Raw genomic sequence first — 25,594 nt, 5'->3', positions numbered from 1 at the left:
TCTTTATCTGATTAGGAGTCTTACTCAATTTAAGAATAACACTAAAATAAGATTTATACTCATTATAGAAAATATTCCTCTATCTTATTGAGGAATATTTCTCCCACTCAAATTAGAAAAAGATCTCTCTCTAAATCCCATTAAGATTTTTGAGTCATAATTCTAACAATCTCCACCTTGACTGAAAATCCCTCAACCATTGCATACCTCAAATTCTTGGGTGTTATCAAGTCATCAAATCTCCATACTTGAGCTTGAACCCTTCAAATAATCAATTCTTTAATCTTCATCTTGGGTGTAACTTGCTTTATTCTTCAAAAAATCTTCACGACATCAACCATCTTGATTTTGCATCAAGAGCTACACCTTAAATTCAACTCTCCACTATCACCATTATTGCATGTGCGATTTTCTACATGTCACAATAGCTCCACCTTTAACCAAACTCACCAAGATCATCTCTATGCTCTGATACCAATTTGTTGTGCACTGTGGAAGCATGTAAACTGTAAAGAAATAAAGCAAACATACAAAACACCAATATTTGCATGGTTCACCTTCTCCACATAGGGCTACATCCATGGGCATGCCATCTTCCACTATCAATAATAATAAATTATCAATTACAAGCTCAAAATTATACTACCCATAAATCCAATTACACCCAAGAAAATCAAGACTACATCAAATTGCTCATAGTAAATATATTAGTTAGTCTCCGTCAGTCTCCTCTAGACATAACCCAATATATTTACTATTATAATATTACACCACAAAGGGTGTCTTCAACTATATGAGCAAGAGCCCTCTCACCAATGGACAAGAATCCCTTCCTCTTGAATTCTATGTCCTTTCTCCACCTTAGGCCGAAGTCTCTCTTCACTGCAATGGGCAAAAGCCCCTGATCAATAGGCAGAGCCAAATCTGCAACAATTGGCAAAGCCCTCTCTACAATGGGCAATAGCCTCACTCTATGAGCTGAAAGCCACTCTCTTCAATGGGCAAAAGCCAAATAACCTTTTTCATCATTCTCCTATTTATAGTAGTAATTCCCTCAATCTTTATCTGATTAGGAGTCCTACTCAATTTAGGAATAACACTAAAATCAGATTTATACTCATTATAGGAAATATTCCTCTATCCTATTGAGGAATATTTCTCCCACTCAAATTAGGAAAAGATCTCTCTCTAAATCTCATTAGGATTTTGAGTTATAATTCTAACATATATAAAGATAAATTAAGGCACCCTGCAAGCATACATTTTGGGACTACAGATGTCTACTATTATCTCACTCAAAACACTTATTTACATCCATCTCCTATTACTACTTATTATCATTTATTTCGGTAAAACCTAGTCGCTACTGCCAATGATGCCGCCACCCCTTCGGGCATTGTTCGCCTGTCTGGCTTGTTTTCGACCTCCGCTGCAATTACCCTTCAACATCTTCTCGGGTTACTGCCTTATCTGCTAGCACCTTCAACGTAGCGTCCTGCCAAAAATCAACAATTTTTCCCCAAATAAAAAATCCATCAAATGTATTTATTTATTATTTTTGTAAAAAAAGGCCCAACATTAATTTTTAATATTACCCCTAGAACTTTAGAGAGCGTAGTCTTATCTTCGTCGCGGACAGCCCTCGAATTGAGATTCGCTGCAGACTAGGATTCTGCGCCTATTCCTCCGGACAACACCTAGTTAATTTCAGTTGTTCTCACCTTAACCGCTTGTATAGCAGTTGCATTACTCTTGTCAACTGATTTTTCACCTGCTGAAAGAGCTGCTTCCTCTAAAGCCTCCCCAGTTGTGATTGTCTTGGGCTGAAGAGTTGACCCTGTAGTTGTCATCTTCACCCTTGGCTCAATATATTGCGCCACCACTTGTACCCACAACCCAAAAACTATTTGTAAAGACATGAAGTAGACAATACAAAAGCCTAGTAAGTTATTGAAGGAGCAGAAGCATGAAAAACATAAGTTAGATCATTGAAATCAAAATTTTCATCTAGGGTCACATGTATCATGCAAGATTCATTTTTATTTATTTGATTACAATGATAAACAACATATTAAAACTCTTTTAATATATTTTTGGATCGATATTTACCATTTAAGATTTTAGAATTAATCATATTAATTTTAGAACCCTAGATTAGATTAAGAATAAGTGCACTAACCTCTTGATGTACTGCAGTGTGTTTGGCACTTTTGGGATGCATTTTTAGGACACCAGATGTTATCCCTCTAGCTTATCCACACTAAGATCACCTATGGCAGCTCTTGAACAGCTTCTAAAGCTTTTTCTATGAATTAGAAAATCAAGTTTTGCCTTTTGAGAGATTAGAGATGTAAACAGAACACTAGAAACAATTTCTAGTATTTTTAATTCAAGAGATTGTTTGCTAATCTCTTTGAATTGATGAGAGATGAAGAAGAAGAGAAGGGAGAGGTCTCCATGGTGGTGGCACAAAGAGAAAGGTAGCAGCTCGTGTAATTTGTTCTTTCATCCTTACACTTATATAGCTAGGTTATCACTTAAAACCCTTGCCACATGTCACCTTTTGATTAGCTCTAGGTTTAATTGACCCAATCAAATTGTGTCAAGTGTCAAACCTATATTTAATCTTAACTTTGATCATCTTACATGATTAAAAGACATTTGGCAAGTTTATGTGTAGTGCCATGTGTCACCATCTCATGGTACCATATGTCACCCTGTGAAATGACCAAAATGCCCATGTGTCTTAATTTTGAGTTCTCAATCCAAAATAATTATTTCTCTTCTTCTAATCAATTTATATCTAATATAAATTAATTAATTAATCTCTATTAATTAATTTCTCATTAATTAAATTCATATTTAAACACTTTAAATATAAATTTAACTTATATTATACATCCAATAACCTAGATTTAGTTTCAAGTCATGCTAGAGACTTTGCAATCTAATTACAAACCAAACCTATTTAATTAATCAATTAAACTCTTTAATTAATTAATTAAATCATATTTAATTTGGTGATTACTTGTGTATGTGTGTGACTTATTAGGCTCATCACTAATTGGCAATGAGACATGATATCAACTCTTAATATCATCAGAACTCTTTCTTACCATAAATGATTTCTCTAAATCAATTTATGCACCTCATAGACCATGGTTAACACTTAGCATAGCATGCCATGGCTACCCAATTAGTAATAAGGTTTACTTTAAATGAACCTATAACCATATGTTACCATGCACTAGAATCTCTCTGTTACAAAATCCCAATTTGAGCTGGAGTCATGGTTTATATCAAACCCCATTTGCTATGAATATTATGTTCTCTTTTAATTCCAGTTCTTGATTAAAAGATTTTTCTCATCAGAAACTCTTTTCTGAATAAATCTATCTGTCATGGCCAGGAACTTGAAACATCAAGAACAATTAAATGAACATAAGATTTTATCCCTATTTACTTAGAGGAACAAATTTCATCTTGATCAACACCTACCTTCATATATAACTAGTAGGAGCCAACACATGCCCATATAGCCATACACAGTACAAGTATGAAAGCAGTATCAAACTCAAGTCACCTATATACAAGATAATTGTGCTATCTCAGGTCTAAAGATTATATGCACTGATATAATTTATGACAATGCATTGACAAGAGTAAACTCCATGTGCTTGTCATAAGTGTTACTGGTTCGGCCTACTTATCATATATAAGTGCCTATCATATTTGTTATATGGCATGAGACTTACCATTCCATCTTATTTACATCTCATATAAATAACTTGGGAACAAACATGATTACAATCTTTCTGGATAAGTCATGTCCCTATTGTGAAGTATCCTCGATTGTGAACCTATTTATGATACTTTGTGCTAGAAATACTGTCACTCATATTCTTAACAACTTAAGAATAGAATTTCTAACAAAATATCAATGGACCTTTTCTATTACACATAAATATATTATGTAAACGGAAAAGTGAAAATGCCTTTTATTAATAAAACATGTATAAGATACATACTAAATGATATGCTCTAGGGCATACTACTAACAATCTTCCACTAGCACTAGAGCCATTCATTACAATATCTTAGACCCATCTTTTCAAGATGTCGATCTAGCTGAGTCTGTGACATAGGCTTAGTGAATGGATTAGCTGGATTTTAAGCTGATGCTATTTTCTGCATGGCTACATCACCTCACCCAACTATTTCTCTGATAATGTGGTAGGGCCTTTCTATGTGTTTGGATTTCTGGTGAGACTGAGGTTCCTTAGCCTGTATGACTGCTCCATTGTTATCACAGTAAAGTGGAACTGCTGACTCAATGGAAGGAACTACTGCAAGTTTTGTCACAAACTTTTTTATCCAAACAGCTTCCTTTACAACATCTGATTCAGCAATATACTCAGTCTCGATAGTGGAATCTGCAATCGTACTCTATTTGGAACTCTTCCAACTGACTGCACCTCCATTACAAATGAACACATACTCAGAGGTAGACTTTCTATCATCAATATTTGATTGAAAATCAGAATCAGTATAACCATCCAATTGCAAGTCTCCACCTCCATATATCAAGAATAAATCCTTAGTTCTTCTCAAGTACTTAAGAATATTCTTAACAGCTATACAGTGTTCCAAACCTAGATTGGATTGACACCTGCTAGTCAAACTAATAGTATATGCGATACCTGGCCTAGTACACAATATTGTATACATTAAACTTCCAATAGCAGAAGCATATGGAATCTTGGCCATTTTATCTCTTTCTTCAGGTGTCTTTGGAGACATCTCTTTAGAAAGATGGATACCATGTCTCACTGGTAATAATCCTCTCTTGGAATCAAGCATGTTAAACCTCTTTAACATCTTTTCCTAGTATAGACTTTGGGATAAAGCAATTATTCTTTTCGCTCTATCTCTATAGATACGAATTCCAAGAATATAGGTTGTCTCCCCTAAGTCTTTCATGGAGGATGTATTTGATAACCATACATTTATAGTTGTCAACATACCTGTATCATTACCCATCAACAGTATGTCATCCACATATAAGACAAGGAAAGTGATAGCACTGTCACTAACCTTCTTATATAAACATGGCTCATCCTCATTTTTGATAAAACCAAATGACTTAATGGCTTCATCAAAATGGATGTTCCAACTCCTCGAAGCTTGTTTCAACCCATAAATGGATCGCTTTAACTTGCATACCTTGGAACCATCTTGGGATTTAAAACCCCTAAGTTGTTCCATGAAAATGTTTTCTTCAATGTATCCATTGAGAAAAGCTGTTTTGACATCCATCTGCCAAATCTCATAATCATAGTATGCAGCTATTGCTAATAGAATCCTAATTGATTTAAGCATGGCAACAGGCGAGAAAGTCTCCTCATAGTCGATTCCTTGCCTTTGGCGAAACACTTTCGCTACTAGCCTTGCCTTATAGGTCTCTACCTTTCGATCAGAACCAATTTTCTTCTTGAAAATCCATTTGTTTCCTATAGGTACAATACCTTCAGGTGGGTCAACAAGATCCCAAACTTGATTCTTATACATGGAATCAATTTCGGATTTCATAGCATCAATCCATTTTGAAGAGTTTATATCTGATATAGCTTCTTCATAGGTAAGTGGATCGTCTCCATGATCTACTTCTTCATGAGTAAACAACTCTTGTTCTTCTTCATGAAGTAAACCATATCTCACTGGTGGGTGAGATACCCTAGTTGTTCTACAAGGAACAGCTGTAGATGTTTCATTAATAGGTGTAGGTTGACTAGATGGATCTATATCCATTTGATCTGTTGGTTGGTCAGAATTCTCCAATTCTAACTCTATTTGCCTTCCTTTGCCTCCTTCTTGAACAAACTGTTGTTCAAGAAATATGGCATCTCTACTTACCACAACCTTTTGTGATGTAGGCAAATAAAAATAATATCCAAAACTATCTTTTGGATATCCAACAAATCGACCCTTTTCTGATTTGGTTTCCAATTTATCAGTGTTTAGCTTTTTGATAGAAGCTGGACAACCCCAAATCTTAACATGCTTAAGACTTGGTTTTCTTCCATGCCATATCTCATAAGGTGTGGAAGAAACTGATTTTGATGAAATCCTATTCAGAATATACAAAGCTGATTCTAATGCAAATCCCCAAAAGGAGATTGGCAATCAGTATAGCTCATCATACTACGTACCATATCCAATAGGGTATGATTTCTCCTTTTAGATACACCATTCAGCTGTGGTGTTCCTAGAGGAGTTAGCTGGGAAACAATGCTGTACTCTCTCAAGCATTCATCAAATTCAGTACTTAAATATTCACCTCTACGATTTGATCGAAGAGCTTTAATACTCTTTCCTATTTGATTTTTTACTTCAGATTTAAATTCTTTGAACTTTTCAAAGGATTCATGTTTGTATTTCATCAAATAAAAATACCCAAATCTTGATTTATCATCAGTAAAGATAATAAATAATGAAAATCGCCTCTAGCCATTTCCTTAAATGGACCACATACATCATTATGTATTAGCTCCAAAATATTTTCAGCTCTTAGCCCTTGTCCAACAAAGAGTGATCTAGTCATTTTGCCCTGAAGGCAAGATTCACAAGTTGGAGTAGGCTCAGAGCCCAATGAGGATAAAATCCCCATTTTCTCCAGTTTTGCAATCCTATCTTCTGCAACATAACATTACCTTAAGTGTCAAATATATTTTGAACTTGAGTTGATTTTCACCATGGCATTGCATTCATTTTGTGTTTGTCATTATTATCCAAATAATAAAGACCATCATTCATATAACCTAAACCAATAAATTTATTTCCAAAATAATATTGCAAACATCATATGTGAACTGAAATTCATAGCCATTTCTAGTCAAACTAGATATAGAAATGATGTTCTTAAAAGCATTAGGTACATATAAAATATTATCCAAACACAAAACATGTCCAACATATAAAAAGATTTAGATCCTAAAACTTCAACAGTTGAGCCATTGCCAATCCAGACTCTAATATCTCGAGAATGCAAACTGCTACTATTTGCTAGTTCCTGCATATCATAAGAAATGTGAGAACTGACACCAGTATCTAAAACCCAAGCTATAGATAAACTATGAGTATCATCAGAATCTAAATAACAAGATATAGACATACCTTTTGAAGGTCTATCCTTCTTGTCCTTTAGAGAAGCAAGATACTCTGGGCAGTTCCTTTTCTAGTGCCCATCCTTCTGGCAGTGGAAACACTTTCCTTTGCCTCCATCAACTTTAGTCTTCCCTTTCTATTTAGCTATTTTCTTGGAAGGACCAGGAATTTGAGGTTTCTTTTTCTTATTGCCCTTCTTCTTATTGGACTTTTCAGCAGAAGAAGATGCAATCAAAGCTACCTCTTTTCCTTTATTGCTCGGCATATTCTTTTGAGCAATAACCAGCATGTTGAATAAACCAGCCAAGGTGCATTCCTGTTTAGTCATATGGAAATTTGTCACAAAATTCCCAAAAGACTCAGGAAGGGACTAAAGGATCAAATCCGTCTGCAGTTGGAAATCCATGTTAAAGTCAAGATGTTCCAGCTGCTCAATTAGCCGAATCATCTTGTGGACATGATCCCCAACATTCTGTCCCTCAGACATCCTCATGTGGAACATGTGACGCCCCTCACTCGTCTACAGTATAGTCGAGCATGAGTGCCACATTCAGTGTCGAAGCACCCTATCTTGTCTTGTCATGTCTATTGTAAATTTTAATGTCATTTAAATCAGGTAATTTATGTGTAGAATTTTTTTTTATATCTTATTTCTGTGGAGACTCGGACAGATCCTCCTCTGTTTTATTAGCATTTGGCGGGTTCCACTATCACCTGTTAATATATTCATAGTCATCTCACATATTTCCATATCATATTCTCTTTTATCATATCATTCACAACTATTTATGAGATCTCAAAATGAAGTATCATCTGTTGCATTCATATAGAAATTCATAGATAATAAATTACAAGTTTTCATTTCAATCTCAAGTTTAATTTCAAGTCCAAAATGAAATACATCATAAACTAGTAATTACATCATGACTAAACAAAATGAACCAAAATACTAGTCTATACATGGGCCCTACCAAAATACAAAAGATAGGTGAGGTGACTCTGGACAGTGGCAGATCTGGTCAGAGCTCTGTCAGTGCACTATTGGTGCTGCTGCTGTGGCTGCTGGGACTGATCTCCAGTACCTACGCGATGGAAAACCAACGCGCTAAGCATAACGCTTAGTGGTGCATAATTTATAATAACAATAATTTAACAATTTGAAATAATATCTGCAACTCATAATTTCTGGGTCTTTTATATTTTTATTGCTCTTTGGAAATAATTAACATTATCGGGATTTTTTATGATTACTTATTGTATTTTAAGTCTTAATTAATTTTTATTAGTGCCTAAGAAACCTATAACAAATTATAAAAGCTGGATGCACGGGTGTATACTGGTTAGATAGCCATATGTCTATCCAGTATACGTCTGTCAGGCACGAGGCCAGCTGTCGAGCACGAGACCCACTGTCAGGCTTGTAAAGCCAGAAATAAAGTAGGCACAATGGCTAGTAAGTAGGCATATAGCCTGTAGAACAATTATACCAGATATATATTGTCAGTTCATGATTTTATCGGTAGGCAGTACTGCTATCTGTAGTCCCTAATTGGTATACCAATTTATTCAAACTAAATAAATAAATCTAGTTATACTATAGGTAATTAAACATTTTTAATTAATTTAGCACTATTCATTGTTACTATTTTCTAGTACTGTTCATTGGTACCATTAATTTCATATTAATAGGACATTAGTCCCAATTTACATATTTATATCATTTTTAATATTTAATTTTTCCTTATGAGTATTTTAATTATCATATATAGCATTTTTCCCATGAACCTTTCTTTAGGTTCATGTTAATGTGTTATCTTTATCTAGGAATTTGACTAGGTTGGGGTTATAGAACTTGAATTTCAGTTTTTGAATTTCAGTTTTTGAATCACTATGTTTAAACTTGAATTTCAGTTTTTGAATCACTGAATTTGGGATTATAGAACTCAAGTTATGGTCAAAATACCAAAGAAACAGTATTTTGGATAATTTCTGGGTTGGCAGTTTTAGTGACTCAACTTGTGCTAACAATTTGAATTGGTTAAAGGCAAAACTGGGTTAAGTGGTCTTCATGAAAAGTGTAGCCCTATATCTAAACTTTCCATTGATGAAATTTTAGGTCAGTGGATCAGTATAGAGAGAGTTATGACCAAATGAACACGTACTGTTCATTTGGTCATTTTCTAGGTTTGCAGTTTTAGTGACCCGACTTGTGCTAACAATTTGAATTAGTTAAAGGCAAAATTGGGTCAAGTGGTCTTCATAAAAAGTATAGCCCTATATCTAAACTTTCCATTGATGAAATTTTAGGTCATTTGAACCAGTATAGAGAGAGTTATGACTAAATGAACACGTACTGTTCATTTGGTCATTTTCTAGGTTGGCAGTTTTAGTGACCCAACTTGTGCTAACAATTTGAATTGGTTAAAGGCAAAACTGGGTTAAGTGATCTTCATGAAAAGTGTAGCCCTATTTCTAAGCTTTCCATTGATGAAATTGTAGGTCATTTGGATCAGTATAGAGAGAGTTATGACCAAATGAACACGTACTATTCATTTGGTCATTTTCTGGGTTTCAGTGTTTGGTCATTCGGGTTTGGGTAGAGAATTGGTCATGATTTTGATAGAATTTAGGCAGGGTTTCTACTTGAAAAATGAAGTTTTGGATGTCCCAAAACACCTCCAATTGGCCTCATACCAATTGGAGTCACACATTGTCAGTTAGGGTTCAACAAACACACTAAACTCATTGAGTCCCAACTTGCAGAAAATTTGACACTCCCAAAATTCAATCTCCTCTTTCTCCAAACTCCAAATAAGCATATATGTCACTTCTATTATCATCAATCTCAACACAATTAGGTCAAATTCAAAAATATCACAAAATCTCTCACTTTCAAGTGTACAACCCTAATTTCAAACATTAAATTCACATATATAACCATGAAATCAATTCTCACATATAATACCTTGTTAATTAACTTCCCTAACTAAACTAAAACAAACAAAATCCATCATTTTCATGGTTCCTCTAGGGCTGCCGAATTCAAGGGTTTCTTTCCCAAATTTTTCTTTTTAATTTCATGTAAATCTTCACTTGGTTTAGCATGATTTTCATGCTTAAAGAAGAGATTAAGAGTTTTGAGCACTAACCTTTTTTTGTAACTTGTTAAACTTTACTTTCCTTGCTTCTTTTTGGTATTTATAGCTTCCTTAGGGTGTGGAGAGTATTTTTTGTAAAGTGGGCTATGGGTTTTGGGTGAATTAAGCTTGAGAAATCAAGCTTGGAAGCTTGAATATCAATGGAGGAAATGGGAGCATGGGCAGCTGGCAATGAGAGGGAAGAGATGAGGGAGAAGATGACTTAGGTAGCTTTTGTCCTTTGTGGGTATTTATATATTCCATATATGTTGTACTTTAATTTCATTTTAAATTTTTATAAGCTTATTTTTCTTTTCTTCTTTTCTTCTTTTTTTCTTCTTCTTTCCTAATTCAACTAATAATATTAATATGTGTTAATTATTTTTATTCTCTAAATTTTATTTTGACATTTAGGTCAAAATTTACCTCTGTGAATGAAATGGCCAAAATGCCCTTCATAATGCATATCGGGTTATTTTTATTATTTTTGTACCAATTTATAAATCCTCTAAACTTTAATTTATTTTATCTAAATTTTTCCTATATTTTCTTAATGTTTATTTCTTCAATTTATGCCTCCTCACTATAATTTAGGTGTAGTTCCAGACATTTTAATTATCCGAAGAGACATGAGTCGTCGAAACAGTAAAATGTACGGACTACCTATGGTGAGGGCGTTACAATTCTTTCCCTCTAATAGAAATTTCGTCCTCGAAATTTACCTATGAAGAGCTGAGGGAACTGCTGCCTCATCATCTCCTCGCTCTCCCATGTCACTTCTTCTGTGTTGTGGTGTCTCCACAAGACTTTCATTAGTGGGATCCTCTTGTTTTTGAGTTCTTTCACTTCCCGTGCCAAGATTCTGACTGGTTCTTCTTCATATGTTAAATCAGGTTGCACAATTATCTCCTCTGCTGAAATGACATGTGAAGGATCTGATTTGTATCTCCTGAGCATCGACACATGGAATACACTGTGGATCTTGTCCAGCTTAGGTGGTAAAGCTATCCTGTAGGCTACTGGACCCACACGCTCAATGACATTGTATGGACCAATAAACCTAGGGCTCAACTTACCCTTCTTACCAAATCTCAGCACTTTCTTCCAAGGTGATACCTTAAGAAACACCTTTTCGCCAACCTCATACTCTATATCCTTTCTCAGGTCGGCATATGACTTCTGTCTGTTCGAGGCGACTTTCAAATTGTCTCTGATAAGTTTCACTTTTTTCTCAGTCTGTCTCACTAAATCTGGGCCCACTTCTTTCTCTTCACCCGTTTCTGTCTAGCATAAGGGAGTCCTACATTTCCTCCCATATAGTGCTTTATATGGAGCCATTTTTATGCTGGCTTGGTAGCTGTTGTTGTAAGCAAACTCTACCAAAGGAAGATACTTCTCCCAACTTCCTTCAAAATCAATGATGCAGCTTCTCAACATATCCTCCAATACCTATTATGTAATTCATGTCATTTTTAGTAGTCTTTTAACATTTATAATAATTTACTAGGTTCTAAGGGTTACTTGAATCACCCGTGCTGACTATCCATCCGTCTATGGATGAAAAGCTGTACTGAAGTGTAGTCGAGTGCCTAAAGACTCCTATAGCCTCTTCCAAAACCTCAAAGTAAATCTTGGGTCTCGGTCAGATATGATCGATGTTGGCACTCCATGTAGCCGGACTATCTCATCTATGTAAATTTTTTCTAATCTCTCTAATGAGTAGTCGGTTCTAACTAGTAGGAAATGACCTGACTTGGTCAATCTATCCACAATCACCCATATAGTATCATGCTTCCTCTATGTCAATGGTAGTCCAGTCACAAAATCCATGGTGACACAGTCCCATTTCCATTCTGGTATGGATATAGGTTGCAACAACCCTGATGGAACCTGATGCTCAGCCTTAACCTGCTGGCATGTCAAACATCTAGTCACAAAATCACCAATCTCTTTCTTCATTCCAGGCCACCAATAATGTGTTTTCAGGTCTTGGTACATCTTGGTACTTCCTAGGTGCATAGCATGGAAGTTACTGTGCGCCTCTTTCAAGATATTCTTCTTTAGTTTCTCATCTCTTGGTACACATATTCTGCCTTTATAGTACAGGCACCCATCTCCTTTCAACTCATAATCAGTCTCCTTCCCCTCTTGAGTTTTGCCTATAACAATTAGCAACTTTTCATCCCTTAACTGTGCTTCTTGTATTTACTGTAGCAAGTTTGGCTTTACAAGCAACTCAGCCATAAGTACCCCATTCTGTGCTAAAAGACAATCGAGCATTCAATGCTCTTAAAGCCATCATGGACTTCCTGCTTAGGACGTCAGCCACTACATTTGCCTTCCCAGAATGGTAGTCGATCACACAGTCATAGTCTTTAAGGAATTCAATCCATCTCCTCTGTCTCAGATTGAGTTCCTTCTGAGTTGGCAAGTACTTTAGACTCTTGTAATTAGTGTAGATGTAACACTTCTCACCATATAGGTAATGCCTCCATATCTTCCAGATCATGAGTTAAGTAGTTCTTTTCATGTGGCCTTAGCTGTCTAAAAGCATAGGCAACTACTTTCCCTTCCTGCATCAGAACACAACCAAGCCCATTGTGAGAGGCATCACTGTAGATCACATAGTTTTTCTCTGACTCTGGCTGTGTCAACACTGGAGCTTCTGTAAGCATAGCCTTCAGCTTCTCAAAGCTGGTTTGACATTTATCATTCCAGTTAAACTTTGCATTCTTATGCAGTAACTTAGTCAGTGGGGTTGCTATAAGGGAAAATCCCTTCACAAATCTCCTATAGTATCCAGCTAACCCCAAAAAGCTTATGACTTCTGTTACATTTCTGGGAGGCTTCCATTCAACTATTGCTTCAATCTTCTTTGGATCTACCCTGATTCCATCTACTGACACAATGTGTCTAAGAAAGGATATCTCATCCAACCAAAAGTCACACTTGGATAACTTGGCATACAACTGCTTTTCTCACAGTGTCTGTAGTACTACTCTCAAGTGTTCATCATGCTCCTCCCGGTTCTTAGAATACACCAATATATCATTTATAAAGACCACAAAAAACTGATCTAAGTAGAGATGAAAGATGCGGTTCATTAGGTCCATGAAAGCTGCTGGTGCATTTGTTAGCCCAAATGGCATTACTAGGAACTCATAGTATCCATACCGGGTCCTGAAAGCAGTTTTAGGAACATCTGTCTCCTTTACTCTCAACTGGTGATAGCCTGATCTGAGATCTATCTTGGAGAATACTCCAGCTCCCCTGAACTGATCAAACAGGTCATCTATCCTAGGTAAAGGATATTTGTTTTTAACAGTCACCTTATTTAGCTGCTGATAATCTATACATAGCCGAAGGGTACCGTCCTTCTTCACAAATAGCAGTGGTGCTCCCTAGGGTGACACACTAGGGCGTATGAAGCCCTTGTCTAGTAGCTCCTGTAACTGAAATTTCAACTCTCTCAGTTCAGTAGGTGCCATCCCATATGGAGCAATGGACATTGGTGCAGTACCTGACATAACCTCTATAGCAAACTCCACTTCTCTATCAGGTGGCAAACTCGGCAACTCTTCCGGAAAATCACATACAGTGGGGATCTCCTGCATGCTTGGGCTAGTCTTCCTGGTGTCAACCACATGTGCTAAGAAAGCCTCACAGCCCTTTCTTATCAATCTCCTGGCTGTTGTGGCTGATATGATGGTGGAAAGACAACTCATTCCTTCACCCACAATTGTAACCTCATCCCCATCTACTGTCTGTAGTGACATCCTCTTTAGCCGATAATCTACCATCGCCTGATGATGTGATAACCAGTCCATACCCAATATCACATTGAACTCATGGAATGGTAGCTCAATCAAGTCAGCTAAAAACTCATACCCTTGTATTTTCAGAGGACAACCCTTGTAGACCTTTTTCACCATGACATTATGGTCTAAAGGGTTTGTGACTTGTATGTCCTCCTCTAGCTCCTCTACTTGTACCCCTCTATCAACTGGTGGTGTGATACACACATATGAATGTGTGGAACCTGAATCAATCAATGCACATACTAGCAAATCATAAAGGGAAAATGTACCTCTAATGACATCAGCTAGCTCTGGCTCATCTCGAGCTCTCATGGCATAAGCACGAGGTGCTACCCTAATCTCTTGCCTCTGGACTGTCTCTGTAGTAGGCCTCTGTGATGTGCTAGTCAGACAGCCTCGCAGTCTCCTACCCTCTGTGGCCGGTGGGGCGCACTCTCTATCTGAGGTGGAGCAGTGGGAGCACTAGTGTTCCTCTGTGGACAATCCTTCAGGGAGTGATCCATAGACCCACATCTGAAACATCCACCCGTTAACAATCAGCACTCTCCTCTATGGGATCTACCACAATGTACGCAAGCAAGTGGTGGGGCTGATCCCCGTGTAGCTGCACTAGGTGAACTAACCACTGATGCACCAGATTGTCCTCCTCATCTCCTTGGAACAAACTGAGACTTTTGTTTCTTACCCCGACCCTGAGTCTGACCCTGAGACTCCTTGGGCCTCTTACTACCTGTATCTGCTGAATCGGACTGACCAGACCCAAAACCGCTTTTGCGTTGCCTATCCTTTCTGGACTGCTCTACATTTCTAACTCTCTCCACATCAAGGGCTGATGCTATCAACAGAGAGAAATCTGTGAAGTGGTGAGATGTCACTATCAACCTGATGTTGTCATTCAGTCCATCCTCAAATCTTCTACATTTATCAACCTCTGTCGACATCAACTCCAATGCATATCCACTAAGTCTCATGATTTCCCGTTCATATTCGGAGACTGTCAGCTGCCTCTGTCTCAGTGTTAGGAATTCTCTCCTTCTGACCTCTAAGTACACATGAATGATGTATTTCTTTGTGAATTCAGCCAGAAAGAAATCCCAGGTGATCTGTGCAGGCTGTACCACTCTAGATACTATCACCCACCATCTATATGCATCCTCCTATAGTAGTGACAGAGCACACTCCAACTACTGCTCTGGGGTGCAGTGCAACTGCTACAATACCCTCTCTGTCCTCTCCAGCCAATATTCTGCTGCAGCTGGATCATCATCCCTCTTACCTCTGAAGTCAACTACCCCATATTTTCGCAGTCTCTCTAGTGGAGATCTATGTACAGGTTATGGCTGTGGGGGTGGAGGTGGCTGTACAGGTGGTGGTGGTGGTGGCTGTGGCTGTGGCTGTGGCTGTGGTTATGGAGGTGGAGGTGGTTGTGGCTAGGGAATGGCACCGATGATCTGACGGAACAGCTGTGTCATCTGTTCATAGAAGGCCTGCTGTGCCCTATTCACAGTACCTCGAGATGACTCTGCTCTACTACCACTTCTCCCCCGACTAGGAGTAGGTGTGTGACTCTCTACTTCCTCCTCTATCGGTCCTGGAGATCCGTGCTCTGAAGGATCAGATGCCATCGATCCTATAAAACAGACAAAGAAACAGATCTGCATTAGTGTCATCTCGGCTCTATTTAAAGGCCCATGCATGTGATGCACTCTATCTATTTCTAACAATTTAGGTCTAGGACCGCCTAAACCTCTGCTCTGATACCACTAAATGTGACGCCTCTCACCCGTCTACAGTGTAGCCGAGCGATGAGTGCCACATTCGGTGCCAGAGCACCCTATCTTGTCTTGTCATGTCTATTATAAATTTTAATGTTATTTAAATCAAGTAATTTATGTGTAGAAAATTTTTTTTTTTTATATCTTATTTCTATGGAGACCCGGAGAGATCCTCCTCTGTTTTATTAGCATCTAGCGGGTTTTCACTATCACCTGTTAACATATTCATAGTCATCTCACATATTTCCATATCATATTCTCTTTTATCATATCATTCACAACTATTTATGAGATCTCAAAATGAAGTATCATCTATTGAATTCATATGAAAATTGATAGATAATAAATTACAAGTTTTCATTTCAATCTCAAGTTTAATTTCAAGTCCAAAATGAAATACATCATAAACTAGTAATTACATCATGACTAAACATAATGAACCAAAATACTAGTCTATACATGGGCCCTACCAAAATACAAAAGATCGGTGAAGTGACTCTGGACAGTGGCAGATATGGTCAGAGCTCTGTCAGTGCACTACTGGTACTGTTGCTGCGGCTGCAGGGACTGATTTCCAGTACCTACGCGATGGAAAACCAACGCGCTAAGCATAACGCTTAGTGGTGCATAATTTATAATAACAATAATTTAACAATTTGAAATAATATCTGCAACTCATAATTTCTGGGTCTTTTATATTTTTATTGCTCTTTGAAAATAATTAATATTATCAGGATCTTTTATGATTACTTATTGTATTTTAAGTCTTAATTAATTTTTATTAATGCCCAAGAAACCTATAATAAATTATAAAAGCTGGATGCACGGGTGTATACTGGTTAGACAGTCATATGTCTATCCAAAGATAGGTCCTGTCGAGCACGAGGCGGTATCGAGCACGAGACTCTTTATCGGGCTTGTAAAGCCAGAAATAAAGTAGGTACAATGGCAAGTAAGTAAGCATATAGCCTATAGAACAATCATACCAGACATATATTGTCAGTTCATAATTTTCTCGGTAGGCAGTACTGCTATCTGTAGTCCCTAATTGGTATACTAATTTATCCAAACTAAATAAATAAGTCTAGGTATACTATGGGCAATTAAACATTTTTAATTAATTTAGCACTATTCACTGTTACTATTTTCTAGTACTGTTCATTGGTACCATTAATTTCATATTAATAGAACATTAGTCCCAATTTACATATTCATATCATTTTTAATATTTAATTTTTCCTTATGAGTATTTTAATTATCATATATAGCATTTTTCCCATGAACCTTTCTTTAGGTTCATGTTGATGTGTTATCTTTATCTGGAAATTTGACTAGGTTGGTATATCTATTTAGTCACACTTCCTTCCTAACAATTGCTCCTCTATGTTTAAACTTAAATTTCAGTTTTTTGAATCATTGAATTTGGAGTTATAGAACTCAAGTTATGGTCAAAATACCAAAGGAACAGTATTTTGGACAATTTCTGGGTTGGCAGTTTTAGTGACTCAAATTGTGCTAAGAATTTGAATTGGTTAAAGGAAAAACTGGATCAAGTGGTACTCATGAAAAGTGTAGCCCTATATCTAAACTTTCCATTGATGAAATTTTAGGTCATTTGGATCAGTATAGAGAGAGTTATGACCAAATGAACAGGTCATTTTCTGGGTTGGCAGTTTTAGTTACCCAATTTGTGCTAATAATTGAAATTGGTTAAAGGCAAAACTGGGTCAAGTGGTCTTCATGAAAAGTGTAGCCCTATATCTAAACTTTCCATTGATGAAATTTTAGGTCATTTGGACTAGTATAGAGAGAGTTATGACCAAATGAACACGTACTGTTCATTTGGTCATTTTCTGGGTTGGCAGTTTTAGTGACACAGTTTGTGCTAACAATTTGAATTGGTTAAAGGAAAAACTGGGTCAAGTGGTCTTCATGAAAAGTGTAGCCCTATTTCTAAGCTTTCCATTAATGAAATTTGAGGTCATTTGGATCAGTATAGAGAGAGTTATGACCAAATGAACACGTACTGTTTATTTGGTCATTTTCTAGGTTTCAGTGTTTGGTCATTCGAGTTTGGGCAGAGAATTGGTCATGATTTTGACAGAATTTGAGTAGGGTTTCTACTTGAAAAATGAAGGTTTGGATGTCCCAAAACACCTCCAATTGGCCTCATACCAATTGGAGTCACACATTGTCAGTTAGGGTTTAACAAACACACTGGACTCATTGAGTCCCAACCTGCAGAAAATTTGACACTCCCAAAATTCAATCTCCTCCTTCTCCAAACTCCAAATAAGCATACATGTCACTTCTATTATCATCAATCTCAACACAATTAGGTCAAATTCAAAAATGTCACAAAATCCCCACTTTCAAGTGTACAACCCTAATTTCAAACATCAAATTCACATATATAACCATGAAATCAATTTCCACATATAATACCTTGTTAATTAACTTCCCTAACTAAACTAAAACCAACAAAATCCATCATTTTCATTGTTCCTCTAGGGCTGCCGAATTCAAGGGTTTCTTTCCCAAATTTTTCTTTTTAGTTTCATGTAAATCTTCACTTGGTTTAGCATGATTTTCATGCTTAAAGAAGAGATTAAGAGTTTTGAGCACTAACCTTTTTTTGTAACTTGTTAAACTTCACTTTCCTTGCTTCTTTTTGGTATTTATAGCTTCCTTAGTGTGTGGGAAGTATTTTTTGTAAAGTGAGCTATGAGTTTTGGGTGCATTAAGCTTGAGAAATCAAGCTTGGAAGTTTGAATATCAATGGAGGAAATGGGAGCATGGGCAGTCGGCAATGAGAGGGAAGAGATGAGGGAGAAGTTGACTTAGGTAGCTTTTGTCCTTTGTGGGTATTTATATATTCCATATATGTTATACTTTAATTTTGTTTTAAATTTTTATAAGCTTATTTTTCTTTTCTTCTTTTCTTCTTCTTTTCTTATTCTTTCCTAATTCAACTCATACTATTAATTTATGTTAATTATTTTTATTCTCTAAATTTTATTTTGATATTTAGGTCAAAATTCACCTCTGAGAGTGAAATGACCAAAATGCCCTTCATAATGCATGTCGGGTTATTTTTATTATTTTTGTACCAATTTATAAATCCTCTAAACTTTAATTTATTTTTCTCTAAATTTTTCCTATATTTTCTTAACATTTATTTCTTCAATTTATGCCTCCTCACTATAGTTTAGGTGTAGTTTCAGACATTTTGACTGTCCGAACAGACATGAGTCGTCAGAACAGTAAAATGTACGGACTACCTATGGTGAGAGCGTTACAGAATAGCTGCCTAGATATCTCATACCTAGCATTCCTGTTGTGCTCACCATACAACTCTTGTAGGTGAATGAGGATCTCACTCGCACTCTGCATGTTCTCATGCTACTTCTATAACTCATTACTCATGGAAGCAAGCATGTAATACTTAGCTCTCATATCATGCTCCTTCCACTTGTCCAAAGTTTCATGTTCCTCTTGAGTGGCCTCTGGAGGTAAGGAACCAGGAACATTTGAGTCTAGAACATATCCTATATGTTAAAGGTTTAGGACAATTTTCAAATTTCTTAGCCAATCAGACAGGTTAGGTCCTATCAACCTATTGCGATCAAGTATGCTTGCAAAGATATTGGATGGTGGTGGTTGTTCTGTGCTCATTATTATCAGAAAATTAACTGCAGAAAATAACTAGATTAATTAGTAAATGTATCATGTAATTAACCAAATGATTATGATCTTTTAATCAAATTGGTCCCCCCACTAACTTAGCGAATCCTACACTTCCAAAGTAGAAAACGGAAATTCTAGTTGGATGGATTTCTAGTGGGTGATTGAATTCTTATAATTTTATTGATCATCCTTAGGTACATCCATTATTGGAATTACAATAAACTATAAGTGAGCAACTCCTTGCCCATCACATCTCATGTGAGGTTCAATCCTTTACCTAGCCCCTAATGCTTAAAATCTCAGGTATATCCATTATTAGTTAAGTTGATCTCATTGAGCCAGTAATTATGCAAATAATTTTAATGTCCTCAGGTACATTCAATATTGGCCACCAAACTATTTACATATTTACAACATCTTATGCTTAACAGTTATTCTTAAGAAAATCTCTTAAATTAATTGTATTTTATGCAAGTATTTAAAATTTCTTAAAATAATTGCCTCAATGGAGGGCCTATGTTATAATTACTTTAATTATAGCATTTCCAACTTAATTATTTGTTTGGAAGATTTTGTGGTCGTCCTAATTACTATTAAGGTCTCACTTTGCATATTATCCATTTAGCATGCATATATCATATAGTTGCATACATTCCCATACATCACATGCATTCATAGATAAACAGTAAATATGGTATGATCATGAACTTTCTAAGAGATTCAATTCTGAGCCACCAAGAATTGAATTAGGGCATTCCTAGGTGCATTTCATTCATTCATATTATAAGAGTTACTGAAGAAGTACATAATCAACACTTGATATTGAATTCCTCCCACTGGTCCCACCAATGCTCTTGACCTCCTTGATCTTCTTGCAATCCAATATTACATAGTAATCCTTGGCATACCAAGATGAATTTACAAGAACTAAATAAATGAAATTATAGCCCAAAATTATTACAACCTTAATAATGCATGCCCAAAATAAATTAAACTAATTAATTAATTTACAACCCAAAGAAACATAAAAGAAATAAATCCAATCACATTGGTTTTTTATAGTCCATGATCATCCATCACGCATATCACTATTTAACAATTAAATAAAACATACATACTTAAATTAAATTGAATATCTCATATTCAACTTAAAAACCCAGATTTGAATATGATTCAAACAAATTTAAAAATTCAGATTTGAATCACATTCAAACAACTTTTAAATAATCAGATTTGAATCACATTCAAACAACTTTAAAAATTCAGATTTGAATCACATTCAAACAATTTTTAAAATTTAGATATGAATTACATTCAAACAACTTTAAAAATTCAGATTTGAATCACATTCAAAAAAATTTTAAAATTCAGATCTGGATCACAATTTAATTGTGTGATTAAAACAACTAATTAAACATTTTAATTAGTCATAGGATGAACCTTAGAACATGTAACAATTGCAGATTCTAAGGCAAACCTTGCGCACCACTTTGGAGTCCATTGATGCGCACCATTGATTGTGTTCATCACCCAAGTTGCCAGCTTTCTTGCAACCAGCAATAGATCTATCATCTCATGATTATACCACATAATTAAATCATATAATCAACAATCTAAATGGCAAATATAGTGGCTCTGATACCAATTGAAGGAGCGGAAGCATAAAAAATATAAGTTTAAATCATTGAAATTAAAAATTTTCATCTAGGGTCACATGCATCATGCAAGATTCATTTTTATTTATTTGATTACAATGATAAACAGTATATTAAAACTCTTTTAATATGTTTTTGGATCTATATTTTCCATTTAAGATTTTAGAATTAATCAGATTAATTTTAGAACCCTAGATTAGATTAAGAACAAGTGCACTAACCTCTTGATGCACTGCAGTGTGTTTGGCACCTTTGGGATGCGTCTTTAGGACACCAGATGTTGTCCCTCTAGCTTGTCCATACCAAGATCACCTATGGCAGCCCTTGAACAGCTTCTAAAGCTTATTCTTTGAATTAGAAAATCTAGTTTTGCCTTTTGAGAGATTAGAGATGTAAATAGAACACTAGAAACAATTTTTAGTATTTTTAATTCAAGAGATTATTTGCTAATCTCTTTTAATTGATGAGAGATGAAGAAGAAGAGAAGGGAGAGGTCTCCAAGGTGGTGGCACAAAGAGAAAGGCAGCAGCTTGTGTAATTTGTTCTTTCATCCTTACACTTATATAGCTAGGTCACCACTTAAAACCCTTGCCACATGTCACCTTTTGATTAGCTCTAGGTTTAATTGACCCAATCACATTGTGCCAAGTGTCAAACCTATATTTAATATTGACTTTGATCATCTTACATGATTAAAAGACATTTGGCAAGCTTATGTGTAGTGCCATGTGTCACCATCTCATGTTGCCACATGTTACCCTGTGAAATGACTAAAATGTCCCTGTGTCTTAATTTTGAGTTCTTAACCCAAAATAATTATTTTACTTCTTCTAATCAATTTATATCTAATATAAATAAATTAATTAATCTCTATTAATTAATTTCTCATTAATTAAATTCATATTTAAACACTTTAAATATAAATTTAACTTATACTATACATCCAATAACCTATATTTGGTTTCAAGTCATGCTAGAGACTTTGCAATCTAATTGCAAACCAAACCTATTTAATTAATCAATTAAACTCTTTAATTAATTAATTAAATCATATTTAATTTGGTGATTACTTGTGTATGTGTGTGACTTACTAGGCTTATCACTAATTGGCAATGAGACATGATATCGACTCTTAATATTATCAAAACTCTTTCTTACCATAAATGATATCTCTAAATCATTTTATGTACCTCATAGACCATGGTTAACACCTAGCATAGCATGCCATGTCCACCTAATTAATAATAAGGTTTACCTTAAATGAACCTATAATCATATGTTACCATGCACTAGAATCTCTTTGTTACACAATCATAATTCGAGCTGGAGTCATGGTTTATGTCAAAACTCATTTGCTATGAATATTATGTTCTCTTTTAATTCCAATTCTTGATTAAAAGATTTTTCTCATCAGAAACTCTTTTCTGAATAAATCTATCTGTCCTGGCCAGGAACTTGAAACATCAAGAATAGTTAAATGAACATAGGATTTTATCCCTTTTTACTTACAGGAACAGATTCTATCTTGATCAATACCTACCTCCATATATAACTAGTAGGAGCCAACACATTCCCATATACCCATACACAGTACAAGTATGAAAGCAGTATCAAACTCAAACCACCTATATACAAGATAACTGCGTTATCTTAGGTCTAAAGATTATATGCACTGATATAATTTATGACAATGCATTGACAAGAGTAAGCTCCATGTGCTTGCCATAAGTGTCACTGATGCCTATCATGTTTGTTATATGGCATGAGACTCACCATTCCATCTTATTTACATCTCATATAAATAACTTAGGAACAAACATTATTACAATCTTTCTGGATAAGTCATGTCCTTATTGTGAAGTATCCTCGATTGTGAACCTATTTATGATACTTTGTGCTAGAAATACTGTCACTCATATTCTTAACAACTTAAGAATAGAATTTCTAACAAAATATCAATGGACCTTTTCTATTACACGTAAATATATTATGTAAACAGAAAAGTGAAAATGTCTTTTATTAATAAAATATGTACAAGATACATGCTAAATGATATGCTCTAGCGCATACTACTAATAATATATGATTAAACCTGTCCAGATATTTTTTCAGTTATAATACTGTCATCACCAACATTTCTTTCTGAAACTTTCGTGCAGGGTCTCTGACAGCGTCGCTGGCATCATTACGGCTAATGATACTGTTAGAGATCTGGGGAACCCAAAGTACCTGGGGAGAATTCTTCTTAATGGGTCTTTTGAAAGAACACATTCATGGGTTTGACACACATCCAACCCAAAACCTTAAGGCAATGAGTCTATGGGTCATTCCACTTATATGTCTCTCACTCATCTTGTTTTTTTTCCAATGTGGGAATTTCACACTTGTATATTCCCAATAATCTCCCTCTCAAGTGTGAATTTCATCTACATTAGGCTTACTGGGACTGCTTCCCCTTAAACGAAAGCCTTTTTTCTTAACTCAAATATTACGGTGTCACCAAGAGCTCAAATTACTCCACAAAACCCACTCGAGCATACACCTCTAAGAGCCATGTCATAGCCATCACGTGTTCCACCATCACGTGTATCTAGAGTTCCCACTCCATCGGCCTGCTCTTCTCCAGAAGAGTGTCTTCCTGCTCCATTTGGCCTACTAGAAGTCTCCTGACTCTTTCATCCAAGTGTCAGAGCATCATGAGAATCATTGACCACCATTTCTATACTCGTCGCTTGCCAAAGTAAAGCTCTTACTTGTTAGAGATCTGGGGAACCCAAAGCACCTAGAGAGAATCCTTCTTGATGGGTCTTATGAAAGAATACACTCATGGGCTTGACACCACATCCAACCCAAAACCTTAAGATAATGAGTCTATGGGTCATTTCTACTTATATGTCTCTCACTCATCCTATCTTTTTCTGATGTGAGAATTCTAAACTTGTATATTCCCAACAGATACCTTCTCTCATGTTCACTCTTGCAGCGGATTGCTTAGCGGAGGCCAGTCCACCCTTCCAGATCTCTCTGAGGACGAAGTTTTCAATAGCCTACATGGTGGCCGCGTCTCTCGGTACAAAAGTTTTAGAGGCCAGATCTTCCTGAACATTGAAAACGTCATGGTACTTGATGGGATATCGGTCAAATTGGGTTTATCGTGCTTGTTGGCCCATTTTTTTGTCAGTTTTTAAAAATAGAGGCTGAGAAAGAGAGTGACAGAGTAAGAAGAAGCTTTTGGATTATTTGCAAAGAGTTGCACCCTGGAATGGAGCATATAAATGGGTAGGATAGAGGGATGAATGAAATTTCCTAAGCAGAAGTTTACACGTGTTGGTGATGAAGCTAAATTTTTTACAAGTGGTGGCTGATTTAATGAGTCTAGGCTTCTAGTGAAGCAGCTTCTTTGACATTTGGCAAGGAAGTGAGTGTATAATTTGGCATCTGTATTGTTTTGATTTGTAAATGGCCAGCTCTTGTTAGTTGTTGGAGGGCTGAATAGTTCGCTAACATTTTGTAGATATAAAATCAACAGTCATTACAGAGGCGGAGAAAAACGGCCTAATTTCATCTGTAATCACTAAACTTTTCATTAAATTTATTATAATCATTAAAAAAAATCCTTCTTTCATTTAATTTTCCAACTCTTTCCACCACCACCACTGTGGTTCTCAGTAATCTGCTAACCTCCATCTAGAGGTGAGCATTTGGTTTAAATTGAACTGAACCTAATTGAATCAAACCAAACTAAACCAAATCATGAAAATTGAATTAAATATTTTAGAAATTGAATCGAACCAAAATGGATGAAAAATCAAATCGAATCGAATCACTCTATTTCAGTTCAAACCGATCAATTTTTATTTTTTATTATTTTTTAATTTAGACTTGATTTTTAAGTTATTTGGTCTGATTTTGACTTTGATTTGAACCTAATAACCATTAATCAATGAAATTAAACAATTTATATACATAAAATTACATATAATTTATAAATTTTTCATAAAAATAAATCAATTTAAAAATCAATAAAACTATTCGGTTCAGTTCAATTTAACCAATTTTTTTTTCTCTTCAAAATAAAGCCAAACCGAAATAACTGAAATTTTATAATATAAAACTAAATCGAATCGAACGGATTTATCTTAAAAATTGAATCAAATTACTGAATTAAAATATTTTGATTTAATTTATTCGGTTTGAATCAAATAGTGCTCACCCCTATGTCCATCTGCTGCAAAGCCTTCATGGTTTTTGGGCCATCTAATAATCAAGGTCTGGCACGGATGAAACTAGGTTCTTTCACTGACCCAAAATAATTTTACTTTTTAGTGGACTGGCCCAAAAATATTTTTGCAGTTTTG

The 25,594-nt window shown here is 35.7% G+C and overlaps 1 pseudogene; it reads right to left on the bottom strand.

The window, feature by feature from the left end:
• Nucleotides 1–1,337: 1,337 nt before the first annotated feature.
• Nucleotides 1,338–24,406, bottom strand: LOC131170693 (late embryogenesis abundant protein D-34-like; annotated as a pseudogene).
• Between the last annotated feature and the right edge of the window lie 1,188 nt (nt 24,407–25,594).

The sequence above is a fragment of the Hevea brasiliensis genome, chromosome 2 (genome assembly GCF_030052815.1).
Source record: "Hevea brasiliensis isolate MT/VB/25A 57/8 chromosome 2, ASM3005281v1, whole genome shotgun sequence".
Taxonomy (NCBI): domain Eukaryota; kingdom Viridiplantae; phylum Streptophyta; class Magnoliopsida; order Malpighiales; family Euphorbiaceae; genus Hevea; species Hevea brasiliensis.
This window is presented reverse-complemented; position numbering and strand designations above follow the sequence as displayed.